Here is a 23470-nt window from a genome sequence, read left to right on the forward strand (position 1 = left end):
ATAGAAATGTGCTGGGCTGGGGACGTAGCTCAGTGGTTGAGTACCCCTAAATTCAATCCCCAGTACTCAAAAAAAAAAAAAAAAGTCAATTTAGTAGACAAACAGAGTGGAATAGTAGTTACTAGAGACTGGGAAGGGTGGATATAATGGAAAGAAAGTTAAACAAGGGGTACCAAAACACAGAGGAGGAATTAATTCTAGTTTTCCACAGCACAGTAGGGTAACTGTTGATTAAAACAATCTATAACATATTCAAAATTATTACAAGAAGTTCCTAGCACATAAAAATTATTAACATTAGAAGAGATGGAAGTGCTTACTTCCTTGATTATTATACATTGTCTATATGTTTCAAATCACGATAATGTATCCCATAAAAATGTGCAAACATTATGTCTCAATAAAAAGAACGAATGATATATTTTTGAACAACAACAAAAAAATAAATGTGCTAAAATCTGTAAGTATAATAGTAGATTCATCTACTTAGTCCTTTGAGTGTCTTAACTCAGGGATTCCTAACATGTTTTATGCTAGAATTCACTTAAGTAGTCTTTTAAAATCTATATATCCCTTCTTAGCACAAAGTAGATAAATGCATAATGAAAATAAATTTTACTGAAATGTACTTATCAAAAAAAAATATTTTTTTGAAATCAGGAATTGAACTCAGGGGTGCTTAACCATTGAGCCACATCCCCAGTCTCTCTCTCTCTCCCAAAAAAAAAAAAAAAAAAAAAAAAAAAATATATATATATATATATATATATATATATATATATATATTTAAATTTTATTTAGAGACAGGGTCTTGCTAAATTGCTTAGGGCCTTGCAAAGTTTGAGTCTGGCTTTGAGATCCTCCTGCCTCAGCCTCTAGAGCCACTGAAATTGCAGGCAGGTACCACTATGCCTGGCTCATCAAAATATTTTAAAAACAAATTGGCGATATACACATCAATCTGCTTATGCATGTTTTCAATAACAAAATCTAGTGACAGGTTTAATGCTACCATATTTTTGAATCACTATAAATGATATTTTTAAACACCTACAACAACTGCAGAATGATATGAAAATATTTGTGGTTCTTCTTGGCAATAAGCCACAGTACTGCTCATACTACTGTGATTTGTTGCCTACTTTCACAGTTTAAGGAAATAGTACATTTTTTTAGAGGACATAGAGTCAAAGCTGTAATTTGTATAATTATTGTTATTTTGGGGCGACCAAACCCAAGGCCTCATGCATGCTAGGCAAGCATTCTACCACTGAGCTGTATCCCCAGCCCAAAGCTGTAGTGTTTTTCCTGACCCAAGTTCACGGACCCCTGAGGTATACCCAAGAGCACAGGGTAAGAACCCCTGTGGCAATCCTGTGGGAGACAGAGATGACTGAAAGCTAGGTTTCTGTTCTTATGAGGGGTGCCCTGTTTTCTGTTTACTCTTGTGCCCAATCTATGGGCCTTTCGAAGCCCCCGGAAGCCTCCAGTGTTGACCAGAGCCATGAGTCCCAATTGCTGTCCTCCACTCCCCGTCTTATGAATTTGACCAAGGCTTTTTGCCCCATCCTGCCTCTAGAGGGGAAACTCTGCCAATACCTCCCTTCCCTCTGTGGACTTCCTGTCTGGCCCTGACCTTGACTCTGCCATTTCTTGCCTTTCAAACAGGGGTGTGTGTGTGTGTGTGTGTGTGTGTGTGATCTTATTCAACTTTTCTATGCTTCTCAATGGAGAATTAATCTGAAAGAATTTAGAACAGTGTATCGCCTTTCGGCTAAAATTTATTCAGCATGCACAGAAAATGCACGAATTATGAATGTAATGTACACTTGTGAAGCACTCCGATCGCCTGTTTTTGAATTTTTGCATAAGTGAGATCACACTTACATACTCTAACTTTTTTTTTTTTTTTTAGTTGTTGATGAGCCTTCATTTATTTGTATTCGATGCTGAGAATCGAACCCAGTGCCTCACACGTGCTAGGCAAGTGCTGTACCCCTGAGCCAAACCCCAGCCTTCACATTGGGTTTGGTTTTGTTTTGTTTTATTGGCAGCACTGGGGATGGAACCCAGGGCCTCGTTCATGCTAGGCATGCACGCTACCATGAAGCTGTCTGCTAGCCCTCACAATGGTTTTTGAAATTTTAGAAATTTTAAAGAGACAGAAGTCATAAAGGGAGTACTACATGGCAGTGAAGAAAAGCAGCCTAATACTGCACACAGCCACAAGGATGAGCCTCACAAGTGTAATGTTAAATGAAAGAAGCCAGGTGCAAAAAGAGCACCTAGCCCATTCTGCCTCAGTTTACTTACATGAGGTTCAGACTAGGAAAAAACAAACGTAGCTGAATTCAGATTGGTGGTTTATCTGGGGGATACTGACCAGAAGGGGCAAGGAGGAGCTTTTTAAGGTACTGACCCTCAAATTACACTGTGTCAGTGTCCCTGGAACCTCAACAGGATAAATTCATATTAACTCAAATCACCAGACACTGAGATATAAACCAAATTGTCATGAATGAATTGTGAGTGAGAAATACATATTTATAGAGAACCTGGTGATTTGTGCTGGCTAATTAGCTCATCCTGTTAGAAACACACACACACCACACACAGGAAAAAAGATAGTTTAATCATTTTAATGGCTAACGTGAAGAAGAAATAACACTTCTTTTATTAGTTGGAATACAGTGGGCCCTCGGTATCTTTAGGGTCCACACCCACAGGCTTAACCAAGCAGAGATTGAATATATATGAAAAAAAAATTTTTTGCATCTACACTGAAAAGGTGTAGACTTTTTCCCCTTATCACTATCCTCCAAACATGGCAGCATAACCACTATTTACCTAGCGTTTGTATCGTGTTAGTTTTTGTAAATAACCTGGAGATGTTTTATAGTTTATGGAAGGATATTTGTAGCTTATTTGCAGGTAGAGTGCCAATTTACACAAGGAACTTGAGTATCCATGGATTTTGTACCCCAGGAGGGGGACTGGAGCCAATCCCCCCTCTGATACCAGGAAACAACTCTATTTATATAATAAACTTATACAACAATTCTGACCTACCAGGCATGCTACAATGAGAAACTTGTGTAATACTCCTGTGAAGTTGGTGCTAATATTCACATCCATTGCACAGATGGAGAAAGTAAGGCAGGGGAGAGTATATAACTTACCCAGGTCACCTGCCCAGTAAGTGGTAGAGCTAGGGTCTGGATTGAGGATGCCGGATTGTAGCATCTGTCTGACCCTCGCTATGCTGCATGATCTCTGTTTTCTTCAGCTACTCCCACTGGGAAGATGAATTACTCATGGCCACAGGTGAGGAGGACACGGTATCCTCTGGCCAGCTCTGGAGGGTGGGGAAAAGGCATTTGATTTTGCCTGTGCTTTTTAAAGGCTCTGACTGAGCTGTTCTCTGCTCACCAAGCACTTTGCATGGGCCAATCACAAGACAGGTGCTTTACCAAGATGTGTGTATCCTGTCCTAAATAGTGGTCTAGTCCCAGTAGGCCCACAATAACCGTTTACATAGCATTGACATTATATTACATTATATTTATTCCACAAATAAATATTGAACAACATGGTTGGACATAGTGGCACATAGCTATAAATTCCAGCTTCTAGGGAGGCTGAAGTAGGAGGATCAAGAATTTGAGGCTGGCCTCAGCAACTTAGTGAGATTCTGTCTCAAAATAAAAAAAAAAATAATAAAAATAAAAATAAAAAGGGCTGGGGATGTAGCTACACAGTAGAGGATACAAAACAACAAAACAAAAATAAGCCAAAAAATGTTGAACTTTATATTTGATATAATTCCCATTTTACTAGTGAAGCAACTGAGGCTCCCAAGGGGTTAAATGGCTTGCCAATGAGTACTGTATAGACAAGAGTGGTGTAAATATAGTCCAGCTGACATATGGATGATCCCTTGGGGTTAGGAAGGGAAATAATGGAACTAATATTTATGCAGGTGCTTTACATCATTCTTTTTCGTTTCCATCTCACGGATGGGTTTGTAATATCCTGAACATGACTACAATAGTAATCATATGTAAGCCACCAACACACACACTTGTGGGGAATGAGGCTCAAATGTACGGTGCCCAAGTGAGTTTTCCAGTGAATTTAGAAACCCTTGTGCTAACCACTACACTCCCCTTTCTCTTCTGAGATAATATAACCACTTGATTTATCGTTTTCATCATTACCATCAGACCTGAAAGATCCAGTCTTGCAACCTTGATACATAGTCATGTCCTCTGAAAACCCAGAAGCCATATCCAGCCATCTCTCGGAGTTAGCGAATTTGGAAACTACCTGCTAGGATAGGTCTCACTCTCAGAGAATAAATTCGAGAGGATAAAACAGGATATGTTCGCTTTGTCTCATGAAGTTAACTAGCTGCTATTATGGATGCCATAAAAATTAATTCTGTTCTCCCACGGCCTGAGACTCACATTAGCAGGTAAGGAAATGACTATTCATTGAGGCACCAGTCAATAAGTAGAGTCGACTAATGATAGACCAGGGAACCATCAGCTACAATGCAGTAAATTCTCTCCTGTCGCCTTGTAACTCTTAATAACTCGGCTGTCCCCCCAGACGAGGGCACATTTTTGTCTGAAGAACAAAAATCCAATTCAGGCTGATACAGCAGGCAAGGTTAAAAGTCCCAAGAGGTGGGTAGAAGGACTGACTGCCCAGAGAAGGTCCTTAAACTGGGTGTTGAAGGGAGGATTGAAGTTCCCAGGACAAGAGAGAAAATGGCAGAGGATGTTCCAGACAGGAGGAAGAAGATGGGCCCAGAAAGAAGGAAGGTCAGCTCTCTGGGGAGCAGTGGGTCATGCGACGTGGCCAGGGCCTACAGTGGGTGGGGGAATGGGTGAGTGAGAGAGAGCACAGGCAGGCGACTGGGAGAGGCAGACCCTTGCCTGACCCTTTCCTAGCTCTGTGACCTTGAGCGAGAAGTTCTGCAAGCCTCGGTTTCCTTCTCTATAAAGTCCTAGTAGCAACACTGCTCTCTAGGGTCATTGTGAAATAAGAGAATCTATTTGAAAAGAAAGTACGTATACTCCAAAAGAAATAGATGACAGAATGGCTTATATAATAATAACAAGCAGCTATTAATAAAATTAATAGTTAATAATAAGGAGTTGGGGCGTTTCTAAAATGTGATCAATTTGTCTATAAAATAGTTCTCATATAATTTGGCAGCTTCTGAGGTATAAGCTATGGAAAAAATACGTGCTTAAGTGTTTCATAAGTTTTAAATGGTCAAAAAAATGACCGAATCCTGTTATGTTCTGAAGAATGGTTCAGGTTGGTCACATGATCAGGGTGCAACTAAAACCCACTTCCCATGAGATGGTTTATCTTCGAGCATTTGCATGCTATTGTTTACCCATGTAAAATTTGCTTTTCCCTGTTACTATCTTGTTGTGTGGTGGCCCTGATTAACAAAAATAGATTAATGACTAAAAAGTGACTCATGGATGTGTAGAAGTGACGGTAAAAATAGCAGCACAAACCGTGCAACTCGGAAGCATAATTGGTGAGCGGGACTTCAGGCTCCGTTGGGACAAAAGCATTTGTGCGTGTGTCCATTTCACCCAAGTGGCTGAAAGAGGAAGTGTGAATGGGAAATGTGGCTGCGATATCCAAAAATCGCATTTAATTGAACAAGAGATTTACCCCCCCTCTTGTCTCCAATGTGGACTCTGTCAGAGAACTTTGTCAGATAGCTTCAAGATCCCGGGAGAGAGTCCATGTCATTTCCAAAGTAGAATTACTCTATGGTCCATTGTGTGTTTTCTGAACCAAGTATAAAATAATATTTTCTCTCTTTTTTTTTTTTCTTTTTTGGTATCAGGGATTGAACCCAGGGGTGCTTAACCACTGAGCAACATTCCCAGCCCTTTTTAAAAAAAAAATTATTTATTTTAAGACAGAGTCTTGCTAAATTGCTGAGAGTCTCACTAAATTGCTGAGGCTGGCTTTGAACTTGAGATCCTCCTGCCTCAGCCTCTTGAGCCGCTGGGATGACAGGCATGCACCACCTCGCCCAGAAAAATAATATTTTCTAGTATGAAATTAATGAATTTGATTTTGAAATGCAGACAGGCCAAGACAACAACAGCCAATTCAAGTGCAAAACATTGTATTATCAACATGTGTATAAAGCCAGCCCTAAATGGAGATGCCAGGAGAGAAGGCAAAACTAACCATTGGCAAATGTAGTGATAGGGTCATAGGCTGTGCATGCAATTGGCATTCAAATATGGTGGAACTTCCTGTCGTCCTGATGAGAGCCAATGGTTTGTTTTATAGTTCAGGGAAGCCACTGATGGAAAAAAAAAAATTGAACCAGCTCTTTGCATCTGTGTGGTACATATTTAATGAGAAAGAGATATTTGTTGATTCCAGAAATCAAAGTTCAAAAGCTGTTTTTTTATTGAATCTAATACTATTTTTCATTTAATCTAATATTATTTTGTGAGACATGATGCAAATTAGAGGCATATTTGAAGATAGTGCTAATGGAGGACCAAGTAGATGCCCAGTAAAGAAAGGTTTGATTGTCACAGTGCTTCAAAGCAACCACATAACAGTCACTTAAGAAACAAGAATGCATTATCACATGAGTCTGTGGACTCGCCAGGTGGTTCTTTGAGTCTCAGGTAGTCTCATTCAGGTGTCAGGGCTCAGAGGGGTGCAGGACCCACTACATACTTTAGAGAATCCAGTGCAAAGTGAAAGCGAGTCCCTGTTATTCAAAAATTATTAAAAATTTCAAAATCAGGTGCAGTGGTGCACACCTGCAATCCCAGCAGCTTGGGAGACTGAGGCTGGAGGATCGCAAGTTCAAAGCCAGCCTCAGCCAAAGCGAGGCCCTAAGCAACTCAGGGAGACCCTGTCTCTAAATAAAATACAAAATAGGGCTGGGGATGGGGCTCAGTGGTCGAGTGTCCCTGAGTTCAATCCCCAGTACCAAAAGGAAAGAATTTCAAGAGGATGGCCACAGAACATTAATTGAAGCCTGCGGCCTGTCTTCACAAGGGGCCTATGCGATGGCAAAGGTCACATAGTCACGAAGCTGGCCCTGGTCATGGATCCTGTGAACAGCTCTGCTGCTCTTGGCTGGGTTCTTCCACACGTCTGGGTATCAGTTGGCTGTTGGCTAATCTGGAATAGACTTAGCTGGGACAACTGGGGTAACTGAACCCCACTCCCTCCACGGATCACGTCCAGCTACAGGCCAGCCCGAGCATGCTCATATGGCAAAGGCAGAGAAGGAAAACATGGGCAAGTCCAAATGTACGAGCTCTTTTCAAATCTCTTCTCCTGTGACATTGATTGACATCCCACTGGGCCACAGCAAATCACATAGCAACTCAGATCAGTGTGGATGTAAGGAGCCGGGAAGAATTGAGGCCCTTCTCGCCACCTGTCCTTTCTCCAGCAACTCAAATCAGCTGGATCTGAGGGCTAAACTGCCCCCTCCTTCTCTTGCTAAGATGGGGTGCCATTCAGCAGCCTGCCCCCTGATCTGAAGCAAGCATAGCCCAAGTCACGGGCCTTGTCAGCACCATCTGACCTCAGCTGCTGAGCATGTCTTTTCTGGGTTTTCCGTAGGAAGGGGTGGGGGTTCTCAGACTGCTTTTTCATGCAAGCTAGCTGTGTAAGGGGGAGGCGCTCGGGTGAATCACTGAGATGAAGGGGGCATCGTGATTTCTTTATGACACTAATAATGACACAGATCTGGTCCTTGTCGTCATTATCAGAGTTGGGAAGAATCCTTATCGCCGTGATTTTTCAAGTGGTGAGTCAGCCCAGTGCGGCCAGAGGCTTGGGGAGCTTGAACCTCTCATTTCAGACGCAACGGGAGATTCAGCGCTCAGGAAATTGAAATTGAGGCATCCACGGGCGCTGACTCTCCCGACACTTGATTGGTGAAGAAAAGGCATAACACTGTTGGACATATCCTGGGGCATATTTAAAACCATACACCGTACCAGAAAATATGAAGATATTCTTTCCAGGGCTGAACCCAAACCAGAAGAAAAGAAAAAGCTAGAAATTCACCTGCCAAGTGAAAACATCGAACATCTCAGCTCTTGAATGACGTATGACCTTTGACTTTGATGCTAGTACAAATAGCCTTTAAAATTTTTTTTTTTTAGTTGTAGATGGACACAATATATTTTATTTATTTGTTTTTATGTGATGCTGAGGATCGAACCCAGGGCCTCACCCGTGCTAGGCAAGTGCTCTACCACTGAGCCACAGCCACAGCCCCCCTCAGCCCTTTCTAAATATTTTATTTAAAATCTCACTAAGTTGCTTAGGGGCTCCCTAAGTTACTGAGGCTGGCTTTGAACTCGCAATCCTCCTGTCTCAGCCTCCCCAGCCGCTGGGATTACAGGTGTGTGTGCGCCACCGTACCCGGTAAATACTTCTTTTTCTAAGGCTGGCATATGGCACTATCTAAATTATTTCTACTTATCCAAACTTCACGCATCAAGTATATGAGAACTATCTGAACTCAATTTACAAACCTGGAAATTCAAACTCAGAAGACAAATGGAAGGATAATAAGAGACATTTGAATATTGCTCATTTAAAAAATCATATCTTAGTTTTATTTTTTTTAAAAATCGATGACTCTTTACCTAAAATTGGAGATCTTCCTATTCTCCAAAACAACCAATTTTGTGATTATTGAATCCTGAAAATTTGAGAAACGTTGCTTTGCTCTAGGTGACGGGAAATCATTGAAAAAATTAAAAAAGCAAAGATTGTAAACAGAGGGGAAAATACGGTCAGATTTTCATTTTCAAATGACAGACCGGGTGGTTGTCACATGCTGGGCTTGGAAGATGGTACATCAAACTCCATGCTGGTCCGCCTTTCATTTATTTGAATCTTTCCACAAATATCTCAGTGTCGGCTGCCCATCGCTGGGATCAGATTTGAGGGGACCAGGAAACCCAAAGGCCTGCGGTGGGCCTTCCTCTCATGGGTCCAGTGGTTCCAGAAGTGAGAGTATTCAGACAGATGACCCAGGGGACTGGATCATGGTGGCGTTAGGTGCTCATGGAGACCCGGGAGTGGACCGGGATGCAAGTCACCAGGCTCAGAGGAAGGTTCAAGGTGAAGGTGAGGAGGCAGGAATTCCAGAGGACTCCAGGGTCTGGCTTAGAGAACGGGGTTATAGGCAAAGAGTAGGAACTCGATTGCAAGAGCAGATCTGGAGTGTGCTGATCATGATGTTAGGGATGTGACGACGTTGACCGGCTGTAGACACACAGGATGGATGTCCCAGAGGCAGGAGCGAGGCTAAAGGTGGAGAGGGAGAGCAGAGCTTCAGATACTTACCCGAGTATCTGGGATAAACTAAGAGCTGGGGACACCCATTCAGCTGGCCCACTGCCCTCCACTGCCCCTTCCCCGGTCACAGCTGAGGTCCCCAGCAATGGTCCCAGCAGGGCAGGAATAGCTCTTTAACCAGTCTTCGTACTAACCCCACTCCCAGCCTACCCACTTTGGCTAACTTTGCATTTCTTTGGGACACCTTGATCTCTGCATTGCTCATCTATATGTTTGGCATCTACAGATTCAATCGATCACATCAAAAATATTTCCAAGAAAAATTGCACGGATCCTGAGCATGTACAGAATTGGAATTTTTTTGCCACCGTTCTTTAAAGAATTCGGTACCGCCACTATTTACACAACACTTAGAGTGTGATCGGTATTTTAAGTAAATCTGGAGATGGTTTGAAGTAGGTAGGAGGTTGTGCACAAGTTTCATGCAAACACTGCCCTACTGACGCATCCAATTTGCTATATCCAAGGGGGTTCTGGAACCGACCGCCGCACGGATATCCAGGGTGACTGTATCTTCATGATTGGAGGTGTTTTGTGTTTTTAGTTTTGTTTTTTCTTTTTCTTTTTCTTTTCTTTCTTTCTTTCTTTTTTTTTTTTTTTTTGGTACTGGTGTTTGAACCTAAAGATGCTCTACCACTGAGTCACACCCCTAGCTCTTTTTATTTATTTATTTTTTATTTTGAGACAGAGTCTCACTAAGTTGCTGAGGCTGGCCTCAAACTTGTGATCCTCCTGCCTCAGCCTCCTTGGTCACTGAGATTACAGACATGTTTCACAGTGCCCAGTTCTTTCCCTCTTAATCTGAACCTAAGAGAACAGAGGGACACTGTTGGCCACAGAAATCTTGCAGTTACAAGGAATTTAAGAAGGGCACCCATATTCAGGTAGGAAAACTAAGAAATGAAGAAATCTGGATTCTGATTTATTTAATCTGGTTTGTGCTCTGGGCCTCAGTATTTTTTAAACCCTTCCCAGGTTGTTTAAATGAGAATCACAAATCTAGTGCTCACTCTTGCCTTTTATTTGTTTTTTAAAAATGTTTTACTAATAAAATGCATAGGAAACAAAAGCAAACAGAACTTCACAATTTTATGTCGAGAAATGAAAAACATTTTTTTTTTTTTTTTGAGATGGTAGAGGGGTATCCTATGTTGCTAGACTGACTTTGAACTTAAGATCCCTCTGCTTTGGGCTCCCAAGTAGCTGGGATTACATCACCCCCAGCTGCCACCACACCCACTCAGAAATGAACTATCACCTGCACCCCAAGAGATGCCGACACGGTCACCCCAATTTATCTTCAGTTTCCTAGTAGACAGCTTCCTGTCGGTATCTGGACTAATTCTGCTTCTATATCCCTTCCTGGAATGATCCAAACCACGGTCTACTTTCAGGCCTTTTCTTGATCTTACTCCAACATTGAAACCCAATGAAATTCTCATTCCAGATTTTTAATAACTTTACCTAGTTTTTGTTTTTTTTTTTTTTTTTTCCCATAACTTCCTTTCTGTAGAATCTGCAGTGTTGGAAGCTGGGATGTCGGTCCAAATGAGCATCCCTTTTCTCACATCAGGGGCCCATCCCTGGGATTTTGAAGGGGTGGGGGTCAATGTGCAAGGCACCACGCAGCCTATGTCTTGGAGATAGGACTCTGCATCTTTCTTGCTTTCTTGGTAGTTCAATGTCATCCAGCACACTGCGGACTCTCTGCAGACCCTGGGGCTGTTCCTACCATGGAGAGATACACTGGGGCAGGCGTGGCCCCACCTGGGGGCGGGCGCCCCCTCCCCATTATTTCAGAAGCTCTATTAGAAGGACTTTGCCTCCAGATCTGTTTCAACCTTCAAGTTCAACGTCTTCCCCAGGCAAATTATTTATTCTCTGTTCAAAATGTAGTTCTGGGAGCCGGGCATAGTGGTGCATGCTTGTAATCCCAGCAACTCGGGGGGCTGAGGCAGGAGGATTGTGAGTTCAAAGCCAGCCTCAGCAATTTAGTGAGGCCCTTTCTCTAAGTAAAATCTAAAAAGGGCTGGGGATGTGGCTCAGTGGTTAAGCGCCCCTGGGTTCAATCTGGTCTTTGAGTGCTTTAACCTCCTGGATCTAGCAGAGAGAAGTCAATGTCTGACCCAGCCAGGCCAGAAGCAATTAATTATCTTAAGGACTGCCTTGGGAGGCCTCTCCCTCTTCCTGTTTGTTTACTCTGCCTCTTGGATTTCCCAGAGGCATCCTTGGAAAGAATAATCACCCTCAGGGGTGTTTAATGTCCTGTTTCTCTGCCCGTTTTGCCCTTGATTCAAACCCTTAAGTATTTTGTCCTCACAATCTGTGTGTTGCTTATTAATTCTGGATTTACATGTTAAAAAGTTGTTGTTGCTGCTGGTACTGGGGATTGAACTCGGTAATGCTTAACCACTGAGCCACATCATATTTTTTTCATTTTGTTTTAAATTTTGAGACAGGGCCTTGCTAAGTTTCTTAGGGTCTCTCGCTAAGTTGCTGAGGCTGGCTGGTCTGGAACTTGCGATCCTCCTGCCTCAGCCTCCCAACGCCCATCATTTTGGTGGAATTTTGGAGGATCATGGGGATTAGGCACCAATCTTCAGAAAATAAAATTGTGTAGCCAGGAACAATGGCACGCGCCTGGGATCCCAGGATCAAGGGGCTGAGGCAGGAGGATCTCAAGGTTGAGGCCAGCCTCAGCAACTTAGCAAGATCCTGCCTCAAAATAAATAAATAAATAAATAGGGCTGGGATGTAGCTCAGTGGTAAAGGGCCCCTGGGTTCACTCTCCAGTACCAATAAATAAATAAATAAAACTGTGAGATGGGATAAGATGACATCTCACAGACAACAGCTATGTTTTTAGCACTTCATGTTGAGCCTTTGAGTATAGAAGACTATACTTACAGTTACGCGTATTTTAACTAATGCTCAGTTTATTGAAATTATAAATCTAAAAACCTAGACTTTCCCAGGGCTTTCACATAATCCACAGATCATATTTCTTTCTTCATAAATCTAGTATATCTTGTCTAAAGTTACTGACTAATTTTTATTTGTTCTCCTGTCAGTGTTGAATGAGCTTGTAAATTTGACACAGTGAATTCTCCTAAATATTTAACATCCTTTACAAACTTGATGAATAAATATTCCCGTAGCTTTGGCATTTTTAACTACAATTACAAATTTGAATCTCTTAAGTGCTTTGTACATCTGACAAGGCCCACTTATAATTCAACAAACAGAATTGCTAAGTGCTTAAACACTATTTACAAACCTAAGAAGTCTGTAATTATTTACTAATCTAGAAGTTTTAAAACATTCAGTTTCAGTCTAAATCAATCAAATTCTCTTAAATATTTTAAATTAAAGTCACAGATCTTACCTCAACCAAACTCTCCTAACACAACTTTCTGCCTACTGCCCCTGTCTGTACCCAGACAACCCCCACACACAGTTGTGCTGAATGAGCTTTAAATTTATGTCCAAGCCCTGTGTGGTGGTGTCCACCTGTAATCTCAGAGGCTCGGGAGGCTGAGGCAGGAGGATTGCAAGTTCAAAGCCAGCCTCAGCCACTTAGCGAGGCCCTAAGCAACTCAGTGAGATCCTGTCTCTAAATAAAATATAAAAATGGGCTGGGGATGTGGTTCAGTGGTTAAGCACCCCTTGGTTCAATTCCCAGTACCAAAATAAAATAAAATAAAATAAATGTATGTCCACAGATCTCCAGTGAGCCCTTAGTACTGACCTCTTATACTGCATTCCCCTAATATATTTACTTTCCTGTTTTCCAAGATAATTTGTTTTAAGGAGAAGGAGTGTTCTGGTTTAGAGATGAGATGTCACCCCAGAAGCTCATGTGTGAGACAACGCAGGAGAAATGACTGGGTTGTGAGAGTCTTAACGTCTTAATCTCCCTCATGGGATTGACTGAGTGGCAATTGCAGCCGTGGGCGTGGCTGGAGGAGGTGGGCGTGGTTTGGGGGGGTGTATATTTGCATCTGGTGGGTGGAGTCTCTCTGCTTCCTGATGATGTGAGCTGCCTCCCTCCCCCACACCCTCCCGCCATGATGTTCAGCCTTGAGGAATGGAGCCAGGCATCTATGGACTAAGACGTCTGCAACTGTGAGCCCTCAAATCAGCTTTCCTCCTCTGCAATTGTTCGGGTCAGATCTTTCAGTCACAGCAGTGGAAAAAGCTAATTAAAACAAGGAGGAGGATGGTCCTTTATTATTATTTTTTTTAATTTTTCTTTTCTTTCTTTCTTTTTTTTTTTTTTTTTTTTTGTAAGTAGTCCTGGGGACTGAACCCGCGGGTGCTCTATGCCCTGAGCTACACTCCCAGCATTTTTTTATGTTTAATTTGAGACAGGGTCTGGCCAAGTTACCCAGGATGACCTTCACTTGCGATCCTCCTGCCTCAACCTCCCAAGTCCCTGGGAAAATGTATTATTTTTAATTGTGATAAAATGCACATCGCGTCAGCTTCACCATTGTGACCATTTTTAAATCTCCCAGATAACTTCTCAGAGCTCCTCTCTCCCTGCTCCTCATTCACTGCTTAACTGTAAATATTTGAAAAGAATGATCTAGTTTTGGGGCCCATTTCATCTGCTTCCCCCCCTCTTAATGGTGGAAGAATCGCCCTTGACCTCTACAGGCCAATCCCTCGGCTCAACCCCAGGACGCATCCTCTCAGGGGCATTTGATCAAGGGCTCTGCTCTTAGTATCTCCCCATTCTCTTGTCACCTTTTCCTGTCCCTGGAGGGGTTACATCAGCGTTCAGAAGTGAAGACACAGGGCCAAGCCTCCTTGAGCTCTCCTCCTCCAGCTGCTGCCTCTTGAGAGGCCAAATTCCTCTGGAGAGTCGGCTTTGCTCTCTCCACCGCCTCCCTCGCATTTTCCCTCTCTCTCTTTAACCCGGTCTTATTCGACCCTTGGGCGAGGGTGCTGCAGAGGGCCCCCTGCTGGCCACCCTCCTGCAGGGCTCCTTCAAACCCGCAGATGATTGACAGGGTCAAGCAAACTTGCCCACTCAGAGTTGGTCCCTCCTCCTCCTCACTCAGGGTGGCTGGGACTCTGGAATTCCCTGTGCCCAGCCAGCTTCCAGGGCTTCTGAGGGACTGTTGCCCAGATCCTGGGGCTGTGGGTACCTGTATCTTGGCACCTAAGAGAAGGCTGCTGAGCTGGTGGTGGGCCAGGGTGTGTAGGGAGAGCTCAAATGAAAGAAGAAAAAGAGGGTGCCTTCGGGGCACCTGCCCTCCCTGTGCGGATCCACTCAGTGAGGAGCTCCGGGAATCAGAGAATTAGAAATACACACGATGGATATACATCCGTCAAGGTAAGCGGCTAACACTTACCTGGCGGTTTGCTTGATCGATGACAATATTTAGATTCACTGTGTGTAGACCTCCAGGTGTACTTTTGGCCCAGGCCCCACACTGTCTACCCTGATTGGATTTTGACAACTCTTGGGAAATCTTTCTAGCATAGATCACTGAGGACCCTGCATTTGCCCATCCAGTGGCCAAGTCTGAGGCACCTCCTTTTTCAACCTCTCCACAGTGTTTGGTTCCATGAAACCCCACTCTTGGTTGGCCGCCTCCTCCTTCTCTGTCCTGTTTCTTGCTCCCATTCCTCTTCCCACTTACCATAAGTGTTAGAATGTTCCAGAATGGCCCTCCCTTCATAGCATATCTCCTAACCACTCTGCCATCATCCTCTCCCAACCTGGTACCATGTTCACCTGGACTAGTTAAGTGGCCTCTCAGCAGGTCCCCAAGCCCCTCTGTACTGCAGACTATCAATTTTACAGCCGCCCCCATGGGCATTGAAAATCATCCATCAGATGCTAGGGGACCCAGCTCACGCCCTTTCCATGACTTCCCTTTGCATTAAAAGTAGAATCCAGACTGTGGCACGTGGTCTGCGAGGCTCTGCATGACCTGCCACCTGCTCTGCTCTCCAACCTCCTTATTTGTGGGTTTGCTACATTTTAGGTCGCAGCTCAAACTTTTCTCTCTCCCAGAGGTCTTCAAGCTGAAGCAAACCCTCCTTTCATGTCTTATCACTTTCACCAGGTTTATTTTCCAGAAAATAAAGTTACTTTTTAAAAAAAAAAATCATATGAGAGCCAAATGTGATACTCCACACCTGTGAGTGGGTTGAGGCAGGAGGATCACCAGTCAAGGTCATCCTGGGCAACTTGGAGAGACCCTGTCTCGAAATGAAGTAAAAAGGGTTGGGAATGTAGCTCAGTGGTAGAATTCTTCTGGGTTCAATCCCCAGTATCACAAAAAAAAAAGGAGAAAAAAAATATATCATATTAGAAAGCTGGGGGTGTAGCTTAGTGGTAAAGCACTTGCCTCACCTGCATGAAGTTCTGGATTCTGTCCCCTAAATAAGTAAATAAAATCGTATTAGTTGTGTATTTGCTTATTTGTTCATTTTCTGTGCAAGGACTCTAAAAATGTCTTGCTGAACTTAGCGTGAGAATATGAACCCCACAGGCATCACTTACCTATCATTGCTAATGGAGGGGTGTGGGGTTGTGGGAAGAATGGAGGAACTTTGGGCAAAGAGGAGGGGCCATGTGGAATGTGAGGGGCATCCTTACCCTAGGTACATGTATGACTGCACCCATGGCGCGACTCCACATCGTGTACAACCAGAGAAATGAAAAGTTGTGCTCCATTTGTGGGCAACGAATCCAAACGCATTCTGCTGCCACGTATACCTAATTAGAACCAATTTTTTAAAAAGCTACGTCTGTTTTTACACTTGGCTGAGTTTGTAAAGTCAGTTCCTTACTAAGCACAGGTAATTATAATCTCAGGCGAGGTAGGGTTACAAATTCAGGAACTTCCTTTGGAGACAACACCATACAAGAAGGGAACTGGATTGTGCTTTCCAGGGTGGGGCAGAATCAGCCCCCCCCTCATTTTGATGCCTCCTAATAGTTCAGCTGCACCTGATCCCCACCCACCCCCACCCACCCCCACCCACCCCGCCCCCCAGGGAAGATAGCGAGTGTGTCATCCACTAGAATTGAATGTAAATTTCACAGCCAAGTGTCAGTTACACTTCACAGTTAGTTGGGAAAAAAAAAAAAACCCAGAAATCTCCCTACAGCTTTATTCTCTCCTAATTTGTAATACTGGAATTCTGTCCCCGTCTGACTTCTCATCTGTGAGATTCTATGCCTTCTGAAGATGTCACTTTCTCAATTGTCTCATGACCCATCATTCTGCAAGACGTGACATTTGCTGGTATTTGGGGGAAACGATTAACTCTTTGTGTATGTATTTTGTGAACTTCCAGAACTCTCTTTCTTTCTGGTAGTAGTTTGGGGATGATTCTCTTAGGTGTTATGCAAGGAACCGATAATGTTTGTCTCTTTATTGCCAATAGCTATCTATATCTTTGTGTTTCCATGGTTTCTTTGTTTCTTTTTCTTTTTGTTTGAGCTTCCAAAAACCCCATCTTGTGACAGTGGCAGCTCACACCCTGTTTTTATTTCTGACTTTAAAGAGAGGATGCTGATGTCTTATTGTTCAACATTGGTGTTGACTGTTGATCTGAGATTCTTTTTATCATCCATTTCTTAATTCGTTACATATTGGTACCCATCCAAGTGCACTGCGTTTGGTGATATGTAGGACACTGGTAGCCTTGGGGAAGGTAGTGTCGGTGGCATGATGCCAGCAGGAGCCAGATTGCAGAGGTTTGCAGACAGGCGGATGATAGAAGCCTTCTTCTTTCCTGCTTGCCAAGAATTTTCACCGAGAATGGATGCTAGATTGCTTTTTATTGCCTTTTCAGCGCTTATTAGTAAAGTGACGGCATTTTTTGTTGTTGTTGTTATCTGACCCATTGGGATGGCGTTGCATATTAATGTATTTCATTCATTCATTCAAGGAACATTTGTCTACTCTCAGGTTATGAATGTTCAATCTGCGATTTTAATAAAATAAAATGTCCTAGGGCTTCGGGATATTTTTAGCATGAGTTCGTTACTATTAAACCATTTTTGAAGCACCAGGACTTTACTTAATAATGGCATGTTAATCTTTCTTTTTTAAGAATTTAATCAAGATGCTTATGATTAAAAATTTGAACGACTGGAAAAATTCAAAAGATGTAAAAGCCAGAAAATCCACTCAAATTCCAACAGTAATAATAATAATAATAATAATAATAATAATAATAATAATAAATAACAATAGGCCTATTCCCTGTTAATAGATATTTCTGATTCTTTTCCTTTCGATATTCATCGACTTTAAAAATGCATTTGCCAGCATTTGATGTGAGATTTTCACATTGATATTCGTGGTAGAGATGTCACAGAAGGAGACCTCTGACCCCACATCAGGTTGGGCTCTCCTGCTCAGTGACACGGTGCTGTAGTTCTTGATCCATCTGTTTTCTCTGGGCAGCATGACCTACCCTCCAGCCCTGGGCCTGCTGGGTATCCTGTGGAAGTAGCTGAGGTTCATTGTTCCAAGAGTATTTATTGAGCACTTCTCAGTTCTATGGAACTTAAATTCTAGGCACGGGACAAATAATAACACAAACAAACAAAAGGCATAAAATATAAGTTGGTCATAAGAGTTATGCAGGAAAGCAAGGAGGAAGGAGCAGAAATATTACTGAAGAGGAGATCATAATCACTGTGCAAAGGAAGTTCCCATGTGGGCAGGCAGGGGGTGTGGCTAAAGGAGAATTCAACATCAATGAGAATGAATGGCCCACATCCACGTGCCCCAACATCAGTGATCCTCACCAATATGCTGAGCAAAAGAACAGAAACACATAGAGAACATTCTGCAGGCTTCCAATATGCAGCACAAGAGCAGGCGATATTCATCTATGCTGTGAAAACCAGAGAGCACTTCCTATGGAGAGGAGCTATGTCTAGGAGGAGACCAGCAGGGATTCTGGGGTGCTGGTCACGGTGTCTTTTCATCCAGGCACTATCCACCTCGGTGTGTATGTTCAGTTTGTGAAAATTCAGCAAACCAGGCACTTATAATATGTGCATTTTCTATAGGAGCATTGCACATTTTGTAGGGGGAGGTACTGGGAATTGAACTCAGGGGCACTCGACCACTGAGCCACATCCCCAGCCCTATTGTGTACTTTATTTAGAGACAGGGTCTCACCGAGTTGCTTAGTGCCTCGCTTTTGCTGAGGCTGACTTTGAACTTGCAATCCTCCTGCCTCAGCCTCCCGAGCTGCTGGGATTACAGGTGCAGACCACCACACCTGGCTGTACATCAATACTTTTTTTAATTCAAAGATTTTTTTAATTTCAAAATTAACTGCCTTGTTGATAGATGGGATACTCCCTGAGATATATTACCTGGTCTTATTTACCTGTGCATCCTCAACACCTAGCTTAATGCCTACCACATTAAAGGGGTTTGTTATGTGTGTGTTTGAATGAATAAGTGATTAAATAAATGAATTTTTTAAAAATATTTTTATTTTTTAGTTGTAGGTGGACACACAATATCTTTATTTCATTTTTATGTGGTGTGGAGGATCGAACCCAGTGCCTCACGCATGCTATGCGAGTGCTCTACCACTGAGCCACAAGCCCAGCCCAAATAAATGAATTTTTATAATCTCTAAATGGTATTGTAATTAGTGTCCCTTGAACTCATCATCTTGGGAAAACAGAACCCAATACCTATTTATGCTCTCATTCCCCTATTTTAAAAGTCATCTGTCAGGCTGGGGTTGTGGCTCAGCGGTAGAGCACTTGCCTCACATGTGTGAGGCACTGGGTTCGATCCTCAGCACCACGTAAAAATAAATGAATAAATAGATATTGTATCCATTTACAACTAAAAGAATAATTAAGAAGTCATCTGTCTCAGGAGGGGAATAGGAAAGAGAATTAATTGGTCATAACCTTCCTAGCCTTGTATTTATATGCATGACCAGGGTAACTCCACATCATTTACGACCATTGCAGTGGGAACCTAATAGAATAAGTTATACTTTATGTATGTATATTCTGCCAAAATACACTCTAGTGTCATGTATAACTAAAACACAACAATAACAATAAGCCCCTCTGCTTCTATAAGAATAATAAACCCAGGAGCCATCCAAATACTTTTACAACTTAGAATCAGGGCACCAAATAAAATGAGGACAGAAACTTTATTGAATCTGGTGGTGTGTTGGGTCTTGGTGCAGTTATTGGGAACATTGTCCCTGAATGGAGGCAACAGAGGTCAGCTCACGAGGTTTGGGAAGAAATGAGAGGTGAAGAAGACTGAATGCTGACAGAGATTTTAAGTTCTCTTGACTTCTAACATCAGGAGAGATTGTGCAAGGGGTTGACGATTGTGTGTGTGTGTGTGTGCGTGTTCGTGTGAGCATTTATCAAACAAGAGCGTGTGTTTACGTGCTCAGGGAGGGAATCAGTAGACAAGACTAGTTTCATTCGTGGATTTCTGCACTCAATCTTCTGGTCGTCCATTTGTTCACCACCTGATTATTAATTTCCTGTTGTATCCCTTGTTGTGTTTGATGGTAGTGAATAAGGCTGGCCCAGTCTTTGCCCTCAGGCAGCTTGCAGGCTATCAGAGAGACCTTGCAGGCACAGGCGATGGAAAGAATGAAAGTTGGGTGGGAGAAGCCGAATCCAAGTTCTAGGGGAAGAATGAATGTGGTCAAGAGGGGTCCTTTCTTCAAAGGGTTTACAATGAAAAGACAGATCTCGATCTTGGAAAGAACAGTTGTTAAGAGAGCAGAGTGGCATTCTTCTTAGGCAAGAGAGAAGAAAAGAACACTAGTTAGGTGAAGCCAGAGGGGGACCGCAGGCATAAGCCAGTGCCCTGGGTGATGCAAAGGGCCTTAGCCATCACCGCATTTTGCAGCTTTGCAACCTCGGTTCATAAAAGGGGCAGTTGTGCAGGGTGACCCAAGAGCCCTGTAAATGGACCTGCAGAGCCACACCTTGCCTGGGGATGCATAAGCCAGGGAAAAGGGGAATCCCACACAGAGCCAGGGTTACCCACATAACTCCCGAGGCAAAGGCCAGGCTGGAGAAGCCGCCTCTCAGGTTCCCCTCCCCGCCCCCAGCGTAGGTGCGGATTGATGATCCTTTATTTGAACAGGAGCTGATGTCATTGGTTTGTATTCAGGGACCTTGTGTGCAAGATTTGTCTTTAAATATTAGTGTAAACCTGCACTTAATGAGAACCCCACCTCGAGCGTGTTTTTTGCAAGAACCAGAACCAATGGAGGAGCTTTGGATATTCACTCCCCACCTCACACACTCATTCCATGCCATTCAGGTGATGTGCTTTTCTTTCTTGCTCTCTCTCTTTTTTATTCTGAAAGTGCACAATTAAATCTTCGGTAAGTGTAATTCTCTTGCAGTCAAAATACCAATCTTGAAGGAGTTTTTGTTTGTTCTGCAGTACAGGGGAGGGCCTCGCACATGCTAGGAAAGTGATCTACTACTGAGCACTACATCCCCAGCCCCAAGATGATTTTAAAAATATGAATAAAATCACGCACGTTTTCTTTATCCTTCCATTTTATTTTGTTCTGATAGGCATTTTTTTTTGGTACCAAGGATTGAACTCAGAGGCACTTAACGCTTGAAGCGCACACCCAGCCTTTTTTTGGATTTTATTTAGAGACAGGGTCTCGCTAAGTTGCTTAGTTAGGGCCTTCCTAAGTTGTTGAGGCTGACCTTTGACTGGTGATCCTCCTGCCTCAGCCTCCTTAGCCGCTGGGATTACAGGCTGATAGGCATTCTTGAGTGGGAAAGAAAGGGATGCAATTCTAGGGTGCACCTAGGAGCTTCCCAGGGACTTGGGTCTCGTAGGTAAATATACACAGCTGGTTGTGTTTGGGAGGGGACAAAAGTAAACAGTGGAGATTCACTAATTGAATGCAACCCCTTCATTTCTCAGGTGTGACCACTGAGGCCCAGAGAGGTGATGTGATTTGCCTAAAGTCATGCACCTCGTGGCAGAGCCAGGCCTAGAAGCCAGGTGCCCTGGCTCTCAAGACATTCCGCTGCCCGAGGAATGGAACAGGTAGTATGACTCACCTGGGGGCCACGGGTCGGTCCACTCAGCCCAGGGCTGCCTGAGGTTCCAACTAAGGGAACAGAGAAAACAACCGCCCCGAACTCTGAGTTAAAGGGGGTTGAAATCAAAGCTGGGCAGGAGAAAGAGGGGAAGGCTCTGAAACTCGGACCTCAGATCCCACAGCAGGGGCCAGTGTACCTGTCATCCTCTGAAGGTGGTGTGATACTTCTGGCAGTATCATGTCCACGTCCAAATGGCTTGCACGGTGGTGGGTCCTCTGCCGGCCACTCTGCTGCTGGGCTCTGTCCAGTGTAATTCACGGCATTGGAGAGGATGCAGGGGCAGGTTTGGGGGCATCATGGAAAAAAGACTTGTGTACAAATGCAGGAGGGGATTAAAGAAGAAGCTCTGGTGGGTGGGATCTGCGAGATTCCTTAACGTCACCCGAGCCGGTGGCTGTTAACACTGGTCAGTGGTGGTAATGCAAAAGATAGACTGAAAATAAAACTCACCCAGATAGAAAGGAAAAGAGTCCTGGCTGTTGCATATAGCCACTTTGTTGTGTATATTAGGGGATTTTCTTCAGCCCAGCATTGGTAACATAAAAACTAGCTGAGCTCCTATAGGTAACCTCTGTGTTCTATGCAAACACAGGTACTAATCATTGATCTTGTGTGCTGACTCTCCAAAGAGCCTGAGATGTTTACTTTTCTGTTCCTTCAAAATGGTTATTCTTGAGCATCTACTGTGTGCCAGGTCCATTTCTGGACATTTGAAATACACCAAGTGCACTAAACCCATAATCCCCCTAGAATTCAATCAGGAGGAGGCAATCTGAGAAGGTAGACTCTTGGGAAAAATCAATGGGAGAGAAAGTTAAGGAGAAAATGACTGAATCGAAATAGCATTCTTCCAAGCAAAAGCTGGAATATATATTGATAGGCTGAGTTTGACTACGTACCTTGGGAGAATGATTTTTTTTTTTTTTTCAGGCAGGGAGAGCTGAGATAACAGGATGCTCACCCCAGAGGATCTACTTGAATTGCTGTCTGTGATCCTGGGTCTGTTAACAGAGCAGACAGCGGGGCATAGGCCACAGTAAAGGAGGCACCGTGGGGAAGGTTCAGGTCTGCAGACAGAACAGAAGGTCCAAAGGGGCTCCGAAGATCATATAGCCATTTTGCTCCAACATGGTGACAGTCAGTGGGCAGTAGGAGGGGCTGTGGTCATCGCTGAGCTGGTGTTGGACAAGCATCCCTAGCCTCTGGGAGGAGTAAGCTCCATCCCAGACACGGCACTGAGACAGGGAGTCCGGCCCAGAAGGGAAGAAGGGACATGACCTTAGAACTGGGCACAAGGCATGCACTTGGCCAGAGGAGCCCAGTTGTCAGCCTGGCACCTTTAGTCAAACCTGGCACTTTAAGTCCGAGGGGCTGAGCTCCTGAACTTGTAAGTCCCTCTGGATCAAGAACAGAACCCAGCCCATTCATGGAAGTCACATGACCTTGGCTATAGATGAGGCAGGATGAGGGGACTGGACCTTGGGCCAAGCCACATCCATTCATTCCCTGATGCAGAAGGAAAGAAGAGAGGAAGGGCGCCCGTCGGCTGCCTCTTTCTCCCTGCCCTCAGGAATCCCACTAGCACTTGATGCTTGCTGTGACTTGGTGGCTGCAGAGCGTCTTTTCTCTTGAATTAGCCTGGACATTCTCGCCAAAGCTCCAGAGTGGTTTTCTCCGGACCCCTGATGAGGGCAGGGAGAGAGTCCTAACCTAGGTCTGCATCTTCTGCTTGACGGTGGTTCCCTTCTCCTACCCGCCATTCATTCTAAGTTCCAACCTCTTATTCCAGCTCTTTCTCTATGTTCTTCTTCTCCTTCCGCCTTCTAAAGTTCCAATGTTGTCACTTATTCTTCTGCTGGGAGGCTCACCCAGCCCATCAGTCCCGGGGAGCGTCCCCATCTTCCCCTGCACCCATCTCCAGCCACGTCTCTGTGATGGGTGGTCACCGGT

The sequence above is a fragment of the Marmota flaviventris genome, chromosome 19 (assembly GCF_047511675.1).
Source record: "Marmota flaviventris isolate mMarFla1 chromosome 19, mMarFla1.hap1, whole genome shotgun sequence".
Classification (NCBI taxonomy): Eukaryota; Metazoa; Chordata; class Mammalia; order Rodentia; family Sciuridae; genus Marmota; species Marmota flaviventris.